Source organism: Ambystoma mexicanum, chromosome 10 (genome assembly GCF_040938575.1).
Source record: "Ambystoma mexicanum isolate Mex_15411 chromosome 10, UKY_AmexF1_1, whole genome shotgun sequence".
Taxonomy (NCBI): Eukaryota; Metazoa; Chordata; class Amphibia; order Caudata; family Ambystomatidae; genus Ambystoma; species Ambystoma mexicanum.
This window is the reverse complement of record NC_090932.1, coordinates 202,180,933-202,206,382: the sequence shown is the minus strand read 5'-3', so window position 1 is coordinate 202,206,382 and position 25,450 is coordinate 202,180,933.

Sequence of the window (25,450 nt, the reverse complement as noted above, 5' to 3'; positions counted from 1 at the left end):
TTTAATATTTGTATGGCTGACATGCAGAATTAGTGAAAGGAAGCTATACATTTTCCCCCTAAGCTTGGTACAAAGGCTCTGAGTTGGCTTGTGTATGTAGATGGCACTGTGATGCTGGATAGAACAGCTGTTGGTTTGCAGCTCAGCATCAATTCATTGGCTAATTACTCTAAACTGAATGAGCCTACCATTGATGAGAAGAAAACTAAAATATTAATAATTGCGGAAGTGGTGAAGGTGAGACATAAAATTGTTTGGAAAGTTAATGATGTACCTTTGGAATGTGTCTGGGAGTACATACGCATGGATATTCCGATCAGCGCCCGTCTTAATGGGGAGATATTGTCTAATTCCGAATGTTCTAAGATTATAAAGAAAACTTGGCTGATCAAGAGAGGTTTCTCAGTGCAGGGGCTTATTAAGCTCTATAAAAGCTGTATTGTGTCATGTGCTTTATATGGCCTAGAGGCCTTTGTGGAAAAGGAGACATTATGGCTTGGGATCCTTGAAGGCACGATATGGAGAAAATTCCGGGGATGACCTTGTTGTGTTCCTAGTGAAGCCATATGTTGCGAGATGGGATTCACTTCGGTGATGACGGCATGGCAAGTGGCTAGGGGATATTTTTATTTAAAATTAAGGATGGTGCATACTAATACAGATTCTCTATTGTTTTATTTTTATCAAATGGCCATGGATGTGGTCATGAAAAGTACATATTTGTGAATATTGAATCAGAAACATAACGTTTTTATAAGGAAATAGTTTTTGGTGCAGAGGGTACATGTAAATATGGGGGTGACTCCGAGGCATTTAAAAAAAAAATAAAACAGATCCCTGGGATAGAGGATAGTTAACAGGAAGATTAGCCACTAAATCAAAATTTACATTTAATGGAAAACAAGGTTTTACATTCCTTCTCTGTTTTAAATATTTAACAAAGCCAATAGCCTTAGAAGTTAGACGTTTCAATTTGAGGATGCAATTCAATCAACTGCAAACTAATGAAATCACTGGCGTCTGGCATAAGATTCCTTATGATTTAAGAAGCTGTAGACTGTGCATGAAATGGGTAGAAACCATTTGCCATGTGCTTACTTCCTGGGAAAACTTGGGACAGTTATATGTGACAAGCTATTCCCCCTTTGTTCATAGGATTGAAAATATATTCTCTGATCAATTCTGGAGTACAGTATTTTCTGCAAATTTAGTAGTTATCATGACAGCTGCTTTTTATGTTTAGGAGGAATTTTAAAAAATGATAAAGTAATAGGATGGGTAGAAATATTGTTTTAATTCATTGTTATTCATTGCTGTGTTTATTATGTTTTTTTAATGTATTTTAGGTATAAATGTATCATGTTAGGATGATATCTTTCCTGCCTCCATGTTTAAAGAGTGTCTTCCCTCTGTAATATCATTGGTGACAAGATACCTAACTAATATATCCTTTTCTGAATCCCAGGTTCCTAACAGTTTGTTTGAAGCCTGGATTTCTCCTCTGTTAAAAAGGATTCCTTGGACCCATCTCTAACTGCAAATTTCTGCCCAATAACTAACGTACCATTCTTGTTGAAAATCTTAGATAAAATTGCCTACTGCCAATATTGTGAGTTTATTGAACAAAATAACATATTGGGGGTAGGTCAGCCAGGCTTTGGGATGGAAACGGCATTGCTGGATCTGAAGTCAGACATTGTACAAATGATTGTACAAATTATTGACAAGGGTCAGACTGCATTACTCCTGTTGCTCCATTTATCACCTTCTTTTGATTTAGTTGATCACATGCTGTTGATTAAGAGGATTATTATTTTCTTTTTGGCAAATGCTCTGACAACACAGCTAAGTGGCTTTAATCTTTTCTTGGAATTGGTTGAGCAGATGTTTTAAAAAATGATCATCAATCTTCCTTGGTGCTTTTGAATTGTGGTGTACCCCAGGGATCTTGTCTCTCCCCCTTGTTGTTTATTATCTATATTGAAACCTTATGTGATTTGTTGGGAAGTCTGGGTGTTCAGTTTGCTAATTATACAGATGACACCTAGATTCTGATTGAACTTTGTGGAGTGTAGCCAAAAGAACTAGCAAGGGTTAATCAAGTTTTCCTGGTCATCCAGTCATGGAAGGCAACTAACTCATTAGCCTTAAGTAATGAGAAAATACAGCTAATTATTGCTGGAACCAGTGCAAGGAAAAGGAAAATGGACATGATATGATATGATAGTTTGATATGATAGTTTATTTATATAGCGCCTATACAAAATGTGTTTCAAATTGCTTGAAGGAAAGGGAGGGAACAAAGGAAAATACAATGATATTCTTACAGGCCATGAACAGTAATGATGTGAAATTAACTATCGTACTCAGCCTGATGACATTTCAGATAGTGCAAGAGCTAAGACATATATAAGGAAGGGAGGGGGAGAGTCGGAAGGAAATGGAAACAGACAGGCAACAACCCTACTAGGCCTGACAAAATTCTGGTAGAGCTGGAGAATAACAAAAGGTAAGGGAGAGAGGTGCAGCAAGGAAGGGGAGGAACAAAACATGTGACTATCGTACTGTTAGACTAGAAACGACCCTATAGTATGTATAATATGTATATTATGTTGACCGGAAACCAATCGCATCACGTGACAAACACCCCAATCGCACAATCATCAATGTAACCAGAGGGCGTCCATTTTGTGAAATGTCAGCCATTTGCTTTCTTCCTTTCTGTCAAAACGCTTTTGCAAAATGTATTCTATGCTTCGAAGCTAATCCAGGGTGCAAGGCCACGGCCTGCATGCTGAAAGACTAACACAGATAGGAATGTCAAACAATCCAGAAATACATTGTTTTCCTCCCTCACAAAGTCCTTGTAGGCAAGCAGAAGCCGCATCTAATAAGCAGGCCAGGTGCCAGTCTGTCTTGCAAATGCTGTAGTAAAAGGCAGTTAAAGCATGAATTATATTCTTTTAGCGGTCCTCCTCCGAGGAGACTGGTATTTTCTGCCTCAGAACTGTCTGACCCTTGGTTCATGAATAGAAACACGTAGATAACGTGCTAAGGAATGTTTCTCTCCTACGAACATGATGTCCTTGCTAAACTGAGAGCTTTATGTTCTCCATAACAAAAAGCTGTCTCTGGCACTGTCGCTAGAATAACTATATTTAGACGAAATAGAAACTTGTCAGAATGTGTCATAATTGTCATGATTGTCAATCATCGAACCCTAGCCTGAATGATACATTTAGGGGCGTTTTGAATTGCCTTCAGAGATTACATGTTATGTATATATATTGTTGCCTGAGCGTTGCTCGCTCTCTTGCATCTCACGAGGTCTGGGAACACACGTTGTGAGACGTTAGACCCCAGTCGGCTGACTGAGAATACTTTGAAATAAACCACACTTGTTTGGAAATCGAACCTCGCGTCAGTGTGTCACTAGAGTATATGATTATTGTGCCTTAGTTTCCATATATGCGGTCTTTATGGCCCAGCAGTACTAGGCCTGATGACATTTCAGATAGTGCTGGAGAGCGGTGGGGGTGACACAAGTAAACGGATGGGGGAGGAGACAGACGAGGTTGCAATTATCCAGGGACAATTCTGATAGAAAAATTGCACAGAAGAAAGTAAGGGGATGAGGGGAGGAGATAGGAAAAGGGAGAAAGGGAGAGGAGGAGAGAACAGAGATTAAGAAATCAAAAAGAGTAGAGAAGCAAGAGGGGAGAGCGAATACAATTGCAGAAATCAGTAGTAACACATAATGGGCCTCATTACGAGTCCGGCGGTAGCCATGCCAGAAAAACCGTCAGGCTGCCGCCAGACCGGTAATACCATTCTGCCTCCGTGATTGCCGGAATCACATGAGCATTACAACCCCGGTGACCTGGTAATTCTGGAGGCGGAATTCAGGAAACACCCATTCCGATGTAGCCCCATAAGACTCCATGGGAATGGGGACCATGGAAACACTGGTTCCTTCTATGACAGAGCCAGTGTTTCCATGTCGCCTGCAGGCAGGTGGTGTTACTCCCGCCAGGTCAGACCTGGAAGGAGTGACACCTCCCACCTCCAGGACACAGAATCAGCCATCAGGAAACAACGGTGGCGGCGGACCACTGTTTCCAGACCAGCTGACTTATAATGAGGCCAAATGTTACAAGCCAGTATACAAGATGAAGATGGGAACAACATGATTCAGGGCCAGCATGAGTACAAGATGCAAAGGTTGTTCAGCATGAGAGTTGAAACACATGAAACATATGAAACATAGTCAATGTATGATTGCTGTTAATGTCATTCAGGTGGCTCAGCTTGTTAAAAAGTTGGAAGTCTATTTTGACTCCATCTAAACTCATATGAGCAAGTGGCACACCTGTTTTCTTCATGCACATATATGTGTGAGAGTAACAAGACGCTGGACAGGAGAGGAACCATAACCACAGACACATAATACAATAGGGAAAGAATCAATGATACGCAAGGTACCAGTACCCAGTTATATAACCAGCAATAACCATTATGGAAAATGGACACCTGAAAACTTAAACACTACGGCTCACGCAGCAACCCATGATTGGAACAACCTTGACTCAAGGTTATGAACCACAGGACACTCATCCACTCAAAATCACAAACTACAGAAAAACAATAGAGAAAATCGTTTTTACAATATGAAAAGCATGTTGAATAAGGAAAACAAAGTGCCAAAAATATGTTAAAGTGAACTATCAATATGTAATGAATTTTCTTATCAGTGACTTTTGTCAAACATATGTTTAAAAATTAACCTATAACTAAGTTATAAACCATCTTATCAGTGCCTTGAAAAAGCCAGGGGAAGGGCGAAACACACGCACATGCCTCCTAGTGGAATTTTGTTGGCACCACATTTTCAACATTTTGTTGCTAAACCAATAACTATGGCACAACTTTTGTAAACACGGTTGTATTATTAATAACTATAACATCTTAATGCACATATTTCAAGACTTGAATAAATTCAAAAACTGGTAAAAACAAACAAAGTTTAAATGATCTTTTAAGAGTGATTGTGAGGATGTGAGGCTGGAGCGGGACACACGGACAGGGGAGCCTGCTATGCCGCGGGCGGGCACGACGCTGGGGGCGGGCGCCGGGAAGGTCTCCCTGTTGACGGGAGAGCCTTGTCGGCGTCCCGCGACAGTGCCGGCATTACAGCCGCGGCCCCGCGGGTGCTCACAGCCGCAGCGCCACGTGTGCCCGCGAGGACCGGGTTCACTGGCGCTGCGGCGGGGAGACCCGCGAACGGAGTGTACTTCGGCGGCCTCCGGCGGCGAGCGGCGGCGAGGCTCGGGAACTAGAGGGCCCGACTCGTGCCGACCGCTCGGCGTCGGAGGTGCGCCAGACAGATGGGTAAGAACCCATAAGGGGGAATCAACCAGAACCCCCTCCTTACCTAATGCAGGGCAGACACCAAACAGCAGCATTGGGCCTCAGTCAGGACGGGCCTCCGGGAGGCAGTCCTCGAGGGAGACACCATATTGGGGGGGCGGGGCCAATGAAGGGGGAGTGGCTGACAACAGGGAGGGGAAGCCAGAACCAGGCAGCCAGACTAAAGGAGGAGGTGGGGAGGAGGCAGCGCTTTTTATAGAGGGTGGGTGTCTAGAGTCCCCACCAATCGAACAGGGGGGGAGGGAAGTTAGTCCCGATTGGTCCTTTTTCCCTCCAAACACCAGGTATAAAAGGGACTGGCCTAATGGCGTTTTTGTTGCTTTTTGCAGGGAGAAGGAGAGGAGAGTGAGAGCAACTGGTGGGCCTATCCGGGTCCGTGAGAGTAGGAGAAACTTAAAGAGAAGAGGAATTCCTGGTGTCTTTCCCTCACAGTGAAGTAACTGTGGGGTCAACCTGGTGTCCAACTACCTTGGTTAAGACATTGTGTAATAAAGGTCTACAAAGCTCCACTTTGGCTACTGTCCTGATTCCCACAAGTGGCGTAGTCGGCAGGATAGAGAGAACGCGATGGAGAAAATAATACAGACACTATCAGAAGGGCAACAACAGTTACAACAGCTCTTCCAACTGCAGGCCCAGCAGGCGGCCGCTGATCGCCAAGCCTTTCAGCAGGCAATACAATTGCAAGGTACCCTGCAGTCCACTTCTCAGGACAAACACCAAGAGACGATAAAACACCTGACGGATGCTGTCACCGGCACCCGAAACCTGCCCATGGTCCCTTCCGCAGTGTTGCAAAAATTCAAGGAAGGCGAAGACCCGGCTTTCTTTTTCACCACCTTCGAAAGAATCGCCCGAAACGCTCAGTGGCCGGTGGACCGCTGGGGCCAGTATGTTGCTCCCCTTTTGTCCGGCATCATGCAAGGTGCCTACCAGGCCGTTAACCCAAACGGAACCACGCCTTACGCTGAAATCAAAAAGGCAGTATTGGACCGGTTAGGACTTGACGAAGAGGCCTACAGAATGAGGCTGCGCGACACTAAACTCAAGCCGGGGGAGAACCCCCGACAACTCTTCTACCGGGTTAAAGATCTCACCGAGAAATGGTTACAAGTACCGGGAACAGGCCTCCAAGATGTCTTATATAAAGTCACCCTCAAGCAGTTCATTGAGGCCCTACCCCATCCGATGCAAAGATGGGTCCGACAACATCACAGGCCCACCTTATCTGAGGCGGTGGACATAGCGTCGGCCTACCAAAAGGCAGGGGGAGCGGGTAAACCCCTTGGAGGCGGATCTCCCATTCGCAATCCGATGCCACCGTTGGAACCCCTCCCAACCAAGAGCCTGCGAGGAGGGCTTCCCAAATGGAGAGCAACGGAAGGACGCCCTTCTGGATCCGAGGAGAAAAGGAGCGGTCCCGACCCACGATCTATCCAGTTGTCCACGGGATATCGACAACCGCAATGTTATGACTGTGGCGAGTGGGGCCATATAGCCCGGTTTTGTCCCCGGAAGAGAGGCACCGAGCCGATGGAGATCGGATTCATGAGGACCGAGCAACGACCAAGGTGCCAAGGTCTCTACGAGATGGACGTCCGGGTAGACGGGAACCAAGCCAGGGCCCTACTCGACAGTGGAAGTCGACAGACGGCGGTACTACCAACCGTAAGTGATTCTCCTTACCTCGCCAATGTTAGTATCCCCATTCGATGTATACATGGGGATGTGAGGACCTACCCCATGAAATCCATAACAGTAGAAGTGGGCCCTAATATTACAGAGATGAAAGCTGCCGTCCTCCCCTCCTTACCCGCCCCAGTGGTGATTGGGACCGATCTACCCCACTTCCACCAGACTATCAAAGCCCTAGAGCAGGGATGGTGGGAAGAAGCACCCTTTGCCAGGGAGCCCATCCCCCCGAACACCCAGGGACGAGAGAGACCCACTATGAAAAGAAGGGAAGCTCGCCTTGCTCAGTGCGCATCCATGTATGCCACCCAACGGATAGCCTGGAACCCAGAGGACCATGAGGATTCCATCCGGGGAGAAACCCTGACGGACCCTACCTTAACATTGGCCCGCGAAAGGGCCATCACTAATGGGGACCCAGACCTGACCAAGGGAGCCGGTTTTACATCTAGACAGGGCCTACTCTATCGGGTTTTCCAGGAAGAGGGAGGTGCACGGAGGGAACAACTACTCCTGCCCAAAACACACAGGGGCATTGTCCTCCAGTTGGCACATAATCACCCTTGTGGCGGCCACATGGCCTCCCTAAAGACACAGCAAAACATTCTAAAACGTTTCTACTGGCCGGGGGTCTATGGGGAGGTGGCGAAATTCTGTAAGGAATGCAAAATCTGCCAGTTGACGAGTGGGGAAAAGCCAGCCAAAGCGCCTCTGCAGCGGATGCCCTTGATCACCATACCCTTTCAAAGAATAGGCATAGATCTGGTAGGCCCGCTAGAGCCGGTCAGTCGTGGATATCGATACCTGCTGGTCATTGTGGACTATGCCACCCGGTACCCTGAGGCCTTCCCCCTAAAGGGGACGTCGGCTAACCAGATATGTGACCAGCTCATCCCCTACTTCGCACGTGTGGGCCTACCCACCGAAATCCTCACCGATCAGGGTACGAACTTCATGTCAGCTGTCATGCGACAAGTCTGTGAAAGACTACAGATCAGAAGGCTGCGTACCTCGGTCTACCACCCCCAAACGGATGGGTTAGTGGAGAGGTACAACCAAACAATAAAGAAAATGATGAAGAGGGTAACAGGCCCGGAGGGAAAGGACTGGGATAGAGTCATACCGCTGATCCTAATGGTATTAAGGAACACACCCCAGTCCTCAACAGGATTCTCCCCATTCGAGCTGCTGTTTGGAAGACAGCCCAGAACAATCCTAGATCTGGTTAAAGAGGATTGGGAAAACACTAAGGAAACATCCCTCACCGAGTACGCTGAGGACCTTAAGAACCATCTATCTACTTTAAGGGGACTAGCGGAATCCCATCTGAGTATAGCCCAAGACCGACAGGAGAAGACATACAACAAGGGCTGTCGCCTAAGAAAGCTAGAACCAGGGGATAAGGTACTGGTGTTACTACCCACCAGTACGAACAAAATGTTGGCTCGGTGGAGAGGTCCCTATGTGGTGAAGGACGTGGTGGGACCAGTGAATTACCGGATACACCAACCTGACCGAAGCCCATCATATAAGGTTTACCATATAAACCTACTAAAGAAATGGACCGAGCCTGCACCGGTCAATATTCTGGCCACCCAAGATACGGGGTTGTTACACGCAACCGGCCAATTGGATGAGGTGCAATGGGGTGAAACACTCACTGAACACATGAAGAACGAGATACGGGAGACACTCAAACCATACCGCAACACCTTCTCCCATTTACCTGGAAGGACCGACCTAATGGAGCATCGTATCGAAACCCTAAACGGACAGACAGTCCGGCTGAGACCCTACAGGATCCCGGAGGCCCGAAGGTTGATCATTGAGAAAGAAATCGAAGAGATGATTAGGTTGGATATCATTGAACCCTCAACCAGTGCGTGGTGTTCTCCAATCGTACTCGTACCCAAGCCAGACGGGGCTGTACGATTTTGTATGGACTTTAGGCAACTCAACCTGATATCCCAATACGAAGCCTATCCCATGGCCAGGATGGATGAACTGCTAGAAAGGCTGGGTGCTGCCCGTTACCTCAGTACCTTGGACCTCACCAAGGGATACTGGCAGATCCCACTACGGGAATCTGACAAAGAAAAAACCGCATTTGCTACACCCCAGGGACTCTTTCAGTATAAAGTGCTACCGTTCGGGTTGCATGGGGCTCCGGCCACCTTTCAGAGGCTGATGGACGTCCTCTTACAGCACCACGACCGATACGCTGCGGCCTACCTGGACGACATTGTGATATACAGCGCATCATGGAATGACCATCTAACCCATCTACGCAAGGTGGTCGGCACCCTGGCCCAGGCCGGACTCCACATCAACCCAGTGAAATCGGTACTAGGGACCCAGGAAACCAAGTACCTCGGACATATAGTCGGTGGCGGCGTGATTCGACCACAGGTGTCCAAAATCGAGGCTATTCAGGGGATCACAGTACCAACTAACAGAAAACAAATTAGGGCCTTCTTGGGGTTTATAGGGTACTATAGACGCTTCATTCCCGGTTTTTCATCCCTGGCTGCGCCACTGACCGAGGCGTTGAAAAACGGGGGTTCCCCAGACCTGTCAACCAATCACGCAGCCATACTGGCCGTTGAGGGGCTGAAGCACTGTATATCATCCCACCCGGTGTTGGTATGCCCGGACTTCCGGAAGCATTTTTTTCTGCAGACGGATGCCTCTGGCATGGGGTTGGGGGCGGTCCTGACGCAGGAGGTAGACGGGTTCCTGCGACCGATCTGTTTTGTCAGTCGGAAGCTCCTTCCGCATGAGTTGGCGTATTCCACTATCGAAAAGGAATGTCTCGCCATTAAATGGGCGGTGGATTCATTGCAATACTACCTACTGGGGAGGAAGTTTACGTTATATACCGACCATGCACCGCTACAGTGGTTGGCGAGACACAAGGACACCAACCAACGAGTTCTACGATGGTTCCTGTCCCTCCAGCCCTTCGACTTCGTTACCTTGCATAGACCTGCCAGCTTTCAGCTGGTGGCGGATTACTTATCCAGAAGTCCGATCCGGCCCGACCGGCCTGGATCTGTGGTGGGGGTATGTGAGGATGTGAGGCTGGAGCGGGACACACGGACAGGGGAGCCCGCTATGCCGCGGGCGGGCGCGACGCTGGGGGCGGGCGCCGGGAAGGTCTCCCTGTTGACGGGAGAGCCTTGTCGGCGTCCCGCGACAGTGCCGGCATTACAGCCGCGGCGCCGCGGGTGCTCACAGCCGCAGCGCCGCGTGTGCCCGCGAGGACCGGGTTCACTGGCACTGCGGCGGGGAGACCCGCGAACGGAGTGTACTTCGGCGGCCTCCGGCGGCGAGCGGCGGCGAGGCTCGGGAACTAGAGGGCCCGACTCGTGCCGACCGCTCGGCGTCGGAGGTGCGCCAGACAGATGGGTAAGAACCCATAAGGGGGAATCAACCAGAACCCCCTCCTTACCTAATGCAGGGCAGACACCAAACAGCAGCATGGGGCCTCAGTCAGGACGGGCCTCCGGGAGGCAGTCCTCGAGGGAGACACCATATTGGGGGGGCGGGGCCAATGAAGGGGGAGTGGCTGACAACAGGGAGGGGAAGCCAGAACCAGGCAGCCAGACTAAAGGAGGAGGTGGGGAGGAGGCAGCGCTTTTTATAGAGGGTGGGTGTCTAGAGTCCCCACCAATCGAACAGGGGGGGAGGGAAGTTAGTCCCGATTGGTCCTTTTTCCCTCCAAACACCAGGTATAAAAGGGACTGGCCTAATGGCGTTTTTGTTGCTTTTTGCAGGGAGAAGGAGAGGAGAGTGAGAGCAACTGGTGGGCCTATCCGGGTCTGTGAGCGTAGGAGAAACTTAAAGAGAAGAGGAATTCCTGGTGCCTTTCCCTCACAGTGAAGTAACTGTGGGGTCAACCTGGTGTCCAACTACCTTGGTTAAGACATTGTGTAATAAAGGTCTACAAAGCTCCACTTTGGCTACTGTCCTGATTCCCACAGTGATACACAGATTAAGTGAAATAACAAGCACACAGGTAAACATAGACTCCCAAACTCTCATATGTGACTAGCCTGTTCTGGCAGATGCGTGCATATGTATCCAATCAGAAAAGGGCAGAAGTGGCATCTGCCACTATCAACTCATACTTTGACTATTGCAATAGCCTTTTGGCTTGTACCTCACAGCACAGTATGATGTAACTGCAAACTGCTCGGAATGGACCAGTACGTGCAGTCTGTGGGATAGAAAAGCAATCACATGTGTTTGAGGCTAGACATAAGCTGCACTGTCTACCCAAAAATCAGAGAGTTCGGCACAAAGCAAACTACCTTGTTTATAAGTGTTTGTCTGGAGATGCCCATGCGTATCTGAATTGTATTAAGGGGCTCTTATAAGAAGAACCTTGCGTTCTTATTTGAATGCCCATCTGGTATGCCCACGTCATCAGTTAAAAAAGTATGGAGGTACTCGTTTTGATGTATGGGCTCCTACATCGTGGAATGACCTGCCTCTATCATGGAGGATTATTCCGTCACTGGCCCTGTTTAAGAAGAGAATTAAGACTTTCCTCTTTAGTAAATTTACAAATAAAGGAGGTTTGGATTCTGAGGGTCAGAGCCTATTTGTTGTTTGTTGTACGTCTTGTCAGCACTCTGAGGCGCTCGGGTGTTTGGTGCTATACAACAAAAATGTATAGATAGATATACAGGTATCAACATAAACACAAGGTAACACTACAAGTAACTCATTGCTATATACATGTAAAATTGCAACATCTTGACAACTTCTCAATTCCCTCAGTCACCAATATGGTGCATGCAATATAAGCCCATCTTTCTCATTGGGACCTTCCCTTACCCCCCAAAATTCCCCCCATTAGTTAATAGTTTAACTAATAAACCAGGTTAGTATTCTATAAAACCATCTTCTCAGGGAAAAAACCCTGCAACCATCTCTCACATTGGTTCCACTATGGGCGTACTCCAACACTGAACAACCCCAAATCATATCCAAACCATTTCCGTCATCTACCCGCTGCTCCACACAATCATCCCAATTTGGAGGACACAAGATAGCTTTAGTTGGAGTACCCATGTGATATGAAATGGTAGTGGTTCTAGCTTTTGAAAAGTTCAGAGTAATCATAGCAGCTGATTTCGGTACCTCAGCTGATCAGCAGTGTAAGTGCATTTGACAGGAACAAACGAAACAAGAGAAAATCTTGACAGCTAGGCACCCAAGGAAAAAAGAGAGTCCAACAACAGGTCATTTCTGATACCTGCCTCGTGTTTCAAAAACACCCTAAGCTTGTGCAAGGCGGCAATTGTTTATGTCAGGGTCCCATTCTCTGAATCATTCGGAGCCACACATGTACAGCAGGTACTCTCTAACTTCTGACAGACCCCTCCCTTCATATCTGTTAGGAGGTCAAGGATATACCTATTCTGCAGGGTAATGAGTCTCAGGGCCCATAGTTCTTCCTTGATGCACTGAAAGCTGTTTCGGATGAATTCATAAATTACAAAGGCTTGTACTGGGTGACCTGGAGCCACTTTGTGTTCGCTGCAACTTAGACCCCAGATGCCAGGAAGGAATAGAAGAAAATCTCAGTTCGACTGAATAAATGATATTGCTCGGGAATGTCCATCAGAGCTTTTGAAGATGGCACTGAGAGGTAGTGCGACCGATTGGTCCGTCGCGAAAGCCCCTCCTTTCCACAATCAGGCAAAGTCCTTGAGTTGTCCATGTTTGATAATACTTGGGAGGTAATGGGTGCATGGGACAAAGGGGGCACAGAAATGGCTTTGAACATTGGGCAGGCAAGTATCAAGTAGTCCTCTGGAATCACAAGGACAGGTACATGTAACGTGGTGAAACTGCGTGCATAACACCAGGCTGGAGGCAATTGTCTTTAGGCATACTGTCCACAAATCCAAAATATATCGAGAAGTACAGCTTTACATCCAGCAAGATTAGCGATGCAAAGCGTGCAGCTGCAGTTCCCATTTGTGCCAACACACACTTTGCCATTGCCATTAAATCACAGAAAAATATGAGTGCCTGTATCCTAACAGGTTTTTTCTGGTTCCTTGAGCTATGTCTTATACATTAAATATTTCTGACACACATTTCCACGTTCTTGATTTACACATGCCAACTCTTCTTCTGAGTATCCCCTCATCCATCCAGCTCTGAAAAGCTTCACCCCTTCTCCCATCTGTTATTTTATGATAATGTCCCCTTTTAAACTCAACTGGACTCGTCACGTACAAGGAACATTCTTCTGCTTTTTACGATCTGTAGTTATATTTTGGCTGTTTCATACAATTATGTTCAATATGTACATATCCTTGGTAATAATGTTGCAGCCTTGGAAGAAGAGCGTTGCTGCTCAAAACACGTGTTGGCTGTTTTTGATTTGTATTAAATAGCGCTCAAATGAGCTTTGACAATTGTGTTTGTGTGCGCAGTCTATGGTAGCAAATCCACTCTTATTTTAGCAAAATCATAACGATCTCGCTCTGCCCACTTTCCTATTATGGCTATATCATACATTATCTGCTGCAAAACCATGTGCATCGACTATTGGGTCTAAATTTACATTTTACTGACTGCCTAGGAAATCAGTGTCAACATTCCTTTGCGATCTCAATAGTGTGTCATCAAATTCTAAAATACTAGATACATTTAAACCATTCACATCCATACTGTTTGCCATCTTTGCACATGATGACAATAGCAACAAGAAAGACATATAAACAATCATTCTAACATACTTTTTAAAATCCAAATTGTTGTTCTTATTCTTGAAGAATTATATTTAATGGTTTTCATTCGCTCCCCCTTTTCCTACTGGAATGAACTGTGAATCTTTAGGGCATCCTGAACTTTGAGCCTGCTCATGTGCCAGTATCCCTTTATTAGTCACTTATGTGGACCCAGCCCTTGCTGCCCTCTACATTCACAGCAGTCAGAGTTGTGAAAATCATGCAGTATTGCCCATGAAAATGTGTCTCATTCCAGTGTCGCACAAAGGAGTGGAAGAAAACCAGGTCCTCGTGGAAACAGTTGTTGCTTGTGCAGATCATCAGATTCTTTGCCGATTCCTCTTGTAGACTGTTGATCAGAAGACACAATCTGTGAAGATATCATTCTGACACTTTTGTTTAAGGCCCTAAGGTACTCTGTAACTCCTCACCCAGGACATCTGCTGATTTATGAGCATCTGATGCTGTGCATGCAGGTGAGTGATGTGTGTAACCTACAACCAATCACAATCCCATGAGGGCTAAAATGGTGAACTTTCCCTGGCTGATTCCTCAAATAAAACAAAACACATGGTGAACAATACATCCAATTCTTACATAACTCACTGCACATTTTGGATAACCAAACCTTAAGAACACCATTGACCTGTTCTATGATCCCCTTGGCCTATGGGTGGTAGACACTGAACACAACCTGTGCTTGATCCCAAAGAGCGAAGTGATTTCTGAAAACAAGGTATTAACAAAGTGGGTTACTATGTCAGCTTTCAGGGCCCCACTATTTCCCCATTGTGGAAATACCTCTCTCACCAAACATTTTGCTGTAGACTTAGCATCATGGTATATGCAGCGACCAACCTCAAGCCATCAGGAACATGGGCAAACAACTATGAGCTAACGATAATTATTACATTTTACAATCATTTTGACAAAATCAATATGGAGATCCCACTATGGCTCAGAGGGCCTTTGGAAAACTCCCCTTACTGTTGTTTACAGGATTGAATTCACTATAAACAGCGCAGTTCCCTACAAATCTACTTACCTGTTCCTGTAAGTTTGGTATGAACCATTCCTCCTGGAACTCTGTTGCAATTTGTCACCGAGAAGTTTGCGACAAGTAATGTAGTTGCTCTAGAGCCACAAGAAGCAGCTCTACAGGCATTACCACATTCCCCATAAGCGCCTGTCTCCACAGCAAATATGTGGGTGAGAGGGCACTCCCTCTCTTCACCCAGAGCTCCTGTTACCCCTTAGGTGCTTTGCCCTGCATTTCTATAACTTGAAGCAAAGGGACTGCAGTTTATGGAGTTGGCAACTGTACCTGCTGGGACACGGTTTCATTTTCCAGGTATCTGCGAATAGCAAATATGCAGCTCCTTTTACCGCTCTGTCTGCAGCATCATTTCCAAGTGCTATTGAGTTAGTGCAATTAGTGTGCACAGCGTACCTTACAACCCCTACCTCTGTGGCCACGGTTAGTTCTTTGATTAATCGTGCCAGCAGTGCAGCATGCTGGACAGGGGACCTGTCAGATCTCATAAACACTCTCCTGTGCCATCTTGACAAGCCTAAATGCACAGTGGTGGTTACATACTTACATACCATGGTCAATTCAGCTGCGAACGCCAATTTTGCAGTGGTCAAAACTGCCCTAATTAAAACAAAACACACATCACCACAAAGCCCTCCATGTTTGGTAGTGATTACCCAAATTGGTTGTTTCAAAACGACCCGATGATACCATTGAATTCTGACAGTTGTACCATATGGTCAATTTGAAATGACCAATTTGAACAATACCATCCAATCGTCTCTAATTCCCATGTTCTCATTGGTCACATTTATCTAACTACCATCATCAACTCATGTTTACAGCGTGCCACTTTTTTGGAATTTGTTACACATTTAAACACAAATATAATTCATTACAAGTTCCAGCTGGCCTGAGACCTTCAAACCCCAGACATGATGCACACGGTCTGCAAGGACACTTCAAATAATATGGGGAGGGGAAGAATAAATGGTTTCCTGTTGAACTGGCAATAACTATCTCACTCACCCTGACTTGCTGGCATCCTTGGAATACTCTAATCCAAATGATTACCAGTTCAACATGCATGGCCTCCGGACACAATCTGAGAAAATAATTGAAACCGATCAAATATCGGTCAACTCTGCCCTTAGCTGTTTCATCACCCCAGTTTTATTACTGAGCCACAAACAGATAGCCAGATTCCCCTGAACAATAAGTAACAAGCTCCCACATACTTTAAAATATTGCATCTCCTTTCTGCAATACTGCCAAGTCATAAAAATCCAGAGCCTGCTCATAACTGACCATCTTACATTGCTGCAGCTGCCTCAGTCTTCAAACCTTGCCAAACCAGTTACCCCAGTGACACAGAGTTCATCTCTCAAAACCCTGTTTGCAAGACCTGGCCAAACTATGAAAAAAATGTGGCATACAGATTTGTACCTTCCCCATGTACCCCCAACAGTCCCAAAACTAATTTCCCTCAAGACCCCCATGTATGAATGTCAGTGCAAATATGTTCAAAACTACCTCTTTCCAGTGATTTCTTCATGCCAAATCTACATTCTAGCATGTGCATTATAAAACTCCTCATTGCACAGCTCCTAAGCACTTTGTGGCACACCATACCCAGATTGCATTTATATTTCATTTGCGATTTTGACATTTATCTTGCTGCGTGCGTGTCAATCTAAATGTAGCAACTTAAACACAGCCTCATTACGACCCTGGCGGAAGACCATGTTGCTATTAGCACCATGGACCATGCCGGTAAGTTACCGACTCCGCCATGGAGAAAGGGGGAATTACCATCCCATTACAAGGTTGGCGGGGCGGTAATTCCCCCTTCCTCCATGGCCCTTCCCCATTCCCATTTTTGCCCCATAGGGCTCAATGGGAATGGGGAAGGCGCTAAGTACGGTGCCGCAAATTGCGGCACCGTAATTAGCACCAAGGTCCCTTTGCGGGTCCCTAATTTAACGGCTGGTCTACACCAGCCGTTAAGGTCGGGTCCCGCAAAGGGACCTCGTAATTAGGCGATAATAGGTTAACGGTGCCGCAGCCTTTTACGGCGCCGTTAACCCATTAGCGCCTGGGTCGCAATGAGGCCCAAGGTAACACTAAAAGTAAGAAGATATGCGCCCGGTAGCCTCAGGGCCTGGTTTGCCCTATATAAATAAAATAAATACAAATACAGAAATACAAATAAGACATCGTTTTGCTGTTTATTGTTCACATATCTCAATTTGTATAGCTCCTTGTTTCCTATCTCCGAGACAATTTTCAGAGCCTGCCAGGGCTCTGCCCAGGCTAGCTCCACCCACTTAAAGCCCTGGCAATAGGGCATGTTTGGGAACATTTGGGGATAGGTACTTCTGAAAGTACTAAGGATAATAACATTGTTAAAAACTACCACTTGCACAGTGTACCAAGTCATCAACATTCCCCAAAACACTGACTCACTCTGGCCTTTCAGTTCAGCCTGTGCATTTCCCTGCAGCTCAGTCCCAACTTGTACAGCTCACTTTTGAAAGTGGAAGCTATAAAGGACAAGAGTGTTCTTTTGAGAGGCACACATAGATACACATGGATACAGGTTTTTAATGAGTTTTGTTCAGAAATTGAGGTGGGAATGGAGTCTAGGGGTTGCTGTGGGAGTGCTAGATGAGTTTACAATTCTGCCTCATTCGCACCATTCGATACTTGGACATCAATACCCCTCAATGTTTTTGAATATTGTGAGCCACTTGGTCAAATTCTTCTGGTCCTGTGGTTGGACCAATAATATTCACCCCCTTGCTTTTCGAACGAAACATTGAATTGAGCTCTACGTTCAATTCTCTAGCTTCACATTTCAATTGAAATGGCCCCATCTCCCTGCAACGAGGCCCCCCATTCCAGCATTTCCCTGGCCCCCATCACGGTCCTCTGAGTTTTGTACTCTGTTAGTAATCGGGTAACATGCATCCATCACCCGGCAGCGCCGTTAGAGGCGTTTAGAGTCCCTGTTCACGTCCTAGCTTCCTGCACGTGCACGGGGGACGCTTTAGTGACGCACCAGTCTTCTGGTGATTGTTTGCACTCGCTCTCCCGCTCACCCCAGGCCGCCCTTGCCTGTTTACTGCTAGATTAACTCCGATTTAGCAGGTCTCCTGAAAGCACGCTTCAACGGCAGATCAGAGGATGCGTTTGTCATATCTACAAGGCCAGAAAGAAAGTGTGGGGCGATCGAGGCCCTTTAGGAGCGCGTGACTGTTCATTCACTGCGTAATAATCCTTTGCAGCAGTTAATCAGAGTTTCCCTGCATTCAGAGTCTCTTACGTGCCAAATGGAGTGTCCTAATGTTCATATGATGTTAATATTAGTTGTAACTTCTTAAGGCAGCAGAGAGTCGTTCACAAGCGGACACCCCCAGGGATGTGTTAGCAAAAGTAAAACCAGGGGCACATTTTTCAAACCTTACAGGGTTTAATTTCCGCCTCTCTTTGGCAGCGACAGCGGTAGATGGAGAAGGGAGCCCCGTGATGGCATCGCTATAAATGCTGAATTTGACTTACTTCTGGAGATAATGAGTTGCCAAATGTTGGAATACCGTACAAAATGAAATACCATTTTGTGTTTTATAATGCACTACGGACCCATCAAGTATTTTCAGAGCTCAAGGAGGATGAAGGAAAGAGAAAAGACTGGGGCATGGGACGGATGAGTTAAGCCACATTCACATCTAGACTAATAGTCGCTTTCCTGAGGCCAAGTAACATTGACAAGCACTGTGCACACTTCAATACAGCCATACACATACGTGCCCGAGTCATGGTGAGCAGCGTCCACTTCTTGTATGGTTTGTTTGTGGGATCATGCACCGCAACATAGAACTCTGCGTCCAATGAGGGGTCACTAGTGCCCAGAGAATACCTGTTGGGAATTGGCAAACGACGTAAGGGATAGTGAAGTCTCGAGCACTTTCCTGAAGCAAAGGAATCCTTTGTGTGGCGTCATGTTCTTTCAGACAATTTTCCACAGCTCAGGCTCTACATGTGCCCAGTGGCGTCGCCAGGAATCAAATGTAGGAGGGGCACAGAGGGGGCCAAAGACAAAAGTAGGGGGGCACAGACAAAAGTAAGGGGAGAACATGGTCATTGCTCATCTTAGGTAGGGGGGAAAATGGGGGGCACAGTGTTTCACAGGTGGGGCCCTGGCCCCCGAAGCCAGCCCCTAGCGACCCACTGCATGATGTGCCATCATGCTTCCTCCAGCTTGTGTTTTTTAAAAAAAGAAAAATTTGGTTTAATCCCTCAAAGCTGGCATGTTCCAGATTATCTAAATCACCTTTTGAGGGTATATCAAGACCACACATTTGAGGGCACATATCTGTGGGAAGGGGCACACATCGCCCACAATATTTAGTACAGGATTGTGAAGGTTACTCTTTGTTCAACATGGAGTTAGTGGAGGGATTTGGGCTCCCGGGTAATGTGGTCCTATTCTGTGTGGATGGACAATGCGTGTCCCACTTGAATACAAACGAGTTCAATATGCTTTAAGGTTTTGGTTGGCTGTCTAGCATGTAGAGTGTTACATTCATTTCCTTTACTCAGCACTAAAGTCCCGATCATTTCCACTCAATGACAAACGCTGATAAAGTGGGTGACTGAATGAGCCCACAGAGATGAAAAGGGGCAGTTTTAGATAACGTGCTAACTTGCTGGCAGACGTAGAGAGTGGATTAAAAAAAAATATGCTGAGAACACTGGGTTTGTGGGGTACACATAGAATCTGCAAGGGAAAAAGGCAGGTGGACTATGTTAGGCATGCCCAACAGTAAGATCCCAGATATGGCTCAACCAGGACACAAGTTGCTGTTGGATTTTGCATCAAATATAGGTGCACAGTAACGTCTTTACTGGGATTAGCCTCTTGGCTAGGCAATCTAGGATTTACATGTTACCTGTGTAGAGCTCAAATTGTGTGGACAAGGACACTATCACGTTGGCTAGGAGTCACATATAGGTGTTAAATGGCCCAGGTGGGAGCACAGGGCTGTGGTAAACGCCAGAGTTGTATAGGATTGGCTCTGGAGAATATTGCCCCATCGAGACCTGAGCTTCATTGATGAAGAAGTTATCCATGCTACGCCTTTGCTAGAGATTACCATATGCTGTTGGAGGCAATGGATCAAGATTGAATGGTCAGATGTATCATATGAAGGTGATAGCTCCACGAGGACAGGTGGGGCTGGGCGGTTGCATTCAACAGCCATGAAAATGATCAGAGAAGTGTCTGTCCCTCTGGCAGGTTTCATCCCAGGTTTTCAATCATGTATGATACATTTGATGTATTCCTGTATTTTGCATGCCGCCAGCTTCTTCAATTGAGCTTTTTACATGTTTCTTTTTTTAATTTTTTTAAATAGTGGCATGATGGTGGTGCTGGGCATCAAACCCACTGCGAGGGAGGAATTACATTGGCTAGTGAGTGCTCATGGATGTTTGGTGTTCTGGGCTTTCATTTAAAAAGTATCTATCTGTTTCCTTGTGTTCCAGTACAAATGCTTCAGGCTCAGGAGCTAGAGTGTTCTCTCTGGAGGGAGAAGGTTACTGAACATCTCACTTCGAATATTTTCTTGAAGAGTTGTATTTTCATGGAGGGGACATTTTGTTAGCCTTGATGATTCAGGCATAGAAAGTGTCACTGTGAATTTGACAAATGAGTGGAAAGACCAGCATTGTTTGGTCTAAGTTGTTGATGGTGATGTTAAGGTTGAAAATAGTGTCCAATGTGCGTCCATTGTGTGTCCTTCGTTGTGGATATGAACCTGCATGTGCTGTTTTGTTCTTGATGTCATCTGCCCAGAGGAACAAAGTGTGCAGAATCGTGATTTTGCCGGACGTGCTACGCAGGCCATGGTAAGATCCGTCTAGTTGCTTAGGAAGGAGGAGATGCAGCAAGAAGTGTGGTACACCACCAGTAACCTAATAATTATGTTGACTCTGCCCCAGGTTTAGTATGTAATATGTCAGCAATATTTTGTCTAGGTCACAGGTGGGCCATCCTTGAGCCATGTTTCTTTGACTCCTAAAAGCACCGTGTCATTCTAATTGAGGACCTTTAATTGGCATCATTCATAGTTGGTGAGGAGGCATTGATCCGACCGAAGCAGTGTGTTGAGAGTCGGTTGTCCGCTAAGTGATCTGGAGCTGCTTCTATGATTGTCCTCCTTTTTTACTGTTAGCTTTTGTGTCAGGTCTTGTTATATTACTTGATAGAGGTTGTCTCTACATGTGCAGATGGGCCCGAGATGAAGTGCCATTTTGAGAAACATTGGGCTTGCCCGTTTATTCAGCACACCAATCCTGGCATTGCATCTTTCAGGTGGCCTTGGTGGGTCAAGTGTGGGAGGCTGAACACTGCAATGCATATTGGTGCAGTACTGACCAGAGTGCCTTTTGTTTTGGCATCTGTTCTCATTTGTTCTTGAAAGTGCAGGTTGTGGAAAGTGAGGGTTCAAATTTTGCATGGCCATATTTAGGAAGGCAATAGTGGCACGACAAGGAATCCAGCAGGTATACTTTCTATTTGTTCCCATAAGTGGTTGGAGTACAATACAAATATTTTCAAGTTCCTGCTGTTTGCTTAGACCATTCTATTTTCATGTTCATATATGGTGAAAGTTGTGTCCTTCACTGTTGGGGGCTTCATGCTGTCTCTATCCTTCTTCGATGACTGGGAATAAGTGTTTGGTGAAGGAAACCCTAATAATCATCTTCAAAGCATGGGGCTGGACTAAATAGAAGATGAGGCCTATGATCTTTTTTCAAGACTTGAAGCATTCAAAGTGTGTCCATTCAGGGTCTTTGGTTTGTGAGTAAAGAACTCTTTCTCAAACATTTCCCATCCATTGTTTTTCATTGGACAGGTAGAGGGGATCATTAAGTGTTTTGATCGATGGCTGATATGGTAGGGGCTATCTTGATTATCACTCTCCAAGGAGGATACTGCTGGATGTCCAGCGAGGTGGCCTATTTGGTCATGTGTGTTTGGTGAAAAGACACATCCTCTTTTTACCAGCTATGGTTTTAATTATAATTATAATTGGTTATTTATAACACGCTTAATACCCAGAGGTTCATAAGAACGGACCCGGGGATCAAAACTGTGTTGCTTTGTGTCATCTTGCTTCCAAGGTGAGCACATTGCCCCTAAACTATCCTCCCAAGATGCCCGTTCATACTTTTTGCTTGATTTTTTGGTGTTCAATTCTCTTTTTCCTATCAGGCTCAATCTGAAGACTTTCTGGTAGAGTGGCTTTGCTTTTTTGTACTCTGCCTTCAGAGTCCCTAAGATTCCCAAGGCAGGGGTACCCCAAAGTGCGCCATTGTGTTTCATAGTGTATGTATGCTGCCTGTTAAGGAAGAGGCTAGACTAGAGGTAGATGTCCTTTCTGCAAAATGCCCCTGCCAGGTGGAGCCATTTTGTCTTGCTGGGGTTCTTTTTTACCTACTTCTTTAGGTACCTCAATGGGGGTTGTTTCTGAAACATCACAGTCCTGAGGTTGCATATGCCTTATACCATGTCACTTTGTAAGTGTGTTTGAGAAGTGGCCATGTATAGCCAAAACATGCCTTTCTTGATGAGCTGGAGGCTGCAGCAGATTAAAACAGTTCTGAATGACATATGTATCTGCTTGTCTGGGAAGAATCTGGATATGGTCCTTAGTGTGGAACCCTTCCCTGAATGCATGGGAATACCTGAGTTGGGGCTGACCACAAAATGTTTGAATGTACCTTGACACCTAATAAGAGACTGATGTCACCCCTGGCCTCTGTGAGGAGAGAGGAAGACCCCCGTCCCTCTTAAGCACGTGCCACACAAACCTGCACAACTGGAAGGCCACCTGCTCAAGGATGGGAATTGAAGCCCTGCACAAGCATCATAAACACTCCAAGGAATCAAATGGCAAAGCAATGCCTTTCCAGTAGCTAAGCAAGAGCTAACTCTAGTGCTCCGTTCGTTTGATCTGGGGGGGCAACTGGATCCTTTCACCTGCCCAACGGCCTACTTTCCCTGAAGCGCCTGGACTCACCTTCATCACCTGTCCCAGAAGCAGAAAACATTTGGTTGCAATTGACCAAGCACCTCTCCTTGACTGCTGGCCTGATTCCATTCATTGGGGACACCTGGCAAGCACCCTCGTTCCATCTTCCTCATCTGGGAGACCACAGGGGCCCATGCTGTTTGTGATTGCCCAAAAGTATCACCAAAGACCTAAAGACTCCAAGATCACGGGCACCTCACTGATGTGGTTCCTTGGACAAATCCTGGTTAATCCTCGCCTCCGGGTGTCTCAGGATGCCAAGCCTATTCTTGGAATCCTACTTGCGAACCCGTGGATAATGCATGAACCGAGCATCTTTGGTGAGCGCCAACCACAGCTCTGGAAAACCGACACCTGCTATCTGTGCTGCTGGCTCCGATCCGTAGCTGAGTTGCCGCAGAATCGTGAATAATCCATCCTCCCAGGGGTCTTATCGTCCCATCTGCACTAGTTTATCATCACTGAAGCTTTCAGGACTGGCTTGTGGACTCTCGGAATCATCTTTCTTTGCTCTGATGCTGCTGGAGGGTTTCTTCTTCATTGTGTTTCTCATTTAAGGATCCCCTCTTTTCTAATACACAGATCTGACACCCTTCAGATCCTATCAGAACAATGGGGCCGTAACAGTAGTACTCCTCACAATGGTGGGACCTTTCTCTGTCAACAATATAGCTTTTCTGCAAGCCTTTGTCCCATAAACTCCCTTTGAACTGCCTTTTCCCTACTTTACTAAAAAGATATAAAAAAACTTTACCTAACTCTAAAAGGTTCTCTCCAACGCTGAAATAGACTGCATAGAACTGCCAAGTACGTTTGCAGTCTTTAAACTATTGTTGCTTGGGGTACACTTTGATTTTAGCAGAACGTTCTCTACAATTGTGGCTTACATTCTTGGTAGAAAATACACAAATATTAGATTTAAACAACAACGCTCACTTCTCTCTTCCTTGTCCCAGTACCATATCATTCCTAATACATTGTATTGGCCCCACCTTTCTATTCCTTGTCCCAGTACAACATTAGCATTTTTTGTATTACCCCCACATCTCACTTCCTCACCAATTGTAAATCTTTGCATTACCCCATGTCCATCTTCCTCACCCTATTACCACATTAGTAATCTGTTACATTTTCACAACCTCTGCTTCCTCATAGTATTACTCAATTACCCCTTCCCACCTTCTCCCAGTGCTCCAAAGCCCCCAACACTCTCTTCCTCATCTCAGTACCCCAATGGTAATCCATTACATTACATTCACCTCCCTCTTCCTCGTCCCAGTAACCCAATACTCATCCATTGCATTACTCTGCCCCCTCTTCTAAATCCCAGTACTTCAATAGTCATATGTTGCATAACGATGACTCCCTATTTATCATCCAAGTACCCCATTAGTAATTTGTTGCATTGCCTCCCTTCCTTGCCCTCATCCCAGTACGCCATAGGTAATCACTTGCATCACCACTCACCATTACCCCCACCTCACTTGTGCTCATTCCAATACTCCATTAGTAATCCATTGCCTTGTCCCACCTCTCTGTTCCTTATCCCAGTACACCATTAGTAATCTGTTTCATTACTCCCACCTCCCCATTTGTCATCTCAGAACCCTATTACTAATCTGTTGCATCACCTCCACCCCCCTCTTCCTCACCCCAGTACACCATTAGTAATCCATTCTTATTGAGTGGACAATAAAAGATGAAATACTTGGTAAACCCTACGTTGTGTAGTTGAAGAACACATACATATAAGAAAGGATATGACCTCAGTTATGTTATCAGTAAAAACAGATGTCACCGTGTGGGAGTACTGTCGCATTTAACTCGAGGCCCAGGTACAGTGGCTGCACAGATCTGACTGCGTCAACCGAGCCATTTCTTGTTGGTTCAACCTGTCATTATGTTACCCTCATTCTATTCACCTGTAATGCCTGGAAGATGTTAGCGACACTGTAACCAATATACTGAGCATGGGGTGGCGAAACAGATTGCCAAAGCTTAGAGATGGCTAACCCCAGCATGATGGCATGTCAAGTAGGTCTTTCCAAGACATCCTACCAAGCTATCTATCTGCATATTTCCTGCCCTGGTGGATGTCGAAGGGGTTCTGCGACCGCACCTCCGGAAGAGCAGGAACACAGATTGTGTCAACAAAGGAAGGCTGCAGGGCTGAGTTGCTCTGCCGGTTGCATGCATACCTGTGGACCCACTGTGTTCTGTAAGCAGCATGAGCTGTAGGATAACACATCTGCTAAATTAAGAAATTACTATTTCTCAATCAGACGATCCCTGCACACCTACAAGGACATTCTATATAAACCAATACAAATTATGATACTAGCATGGTGCGTCTTCACAGACCGAAGTCCTGCTTCTACATACACACGCCAATAGCGTTTGAAGTTTAAAAGCCCACAGAACTAACCGTATTTTCACATCATGGCACT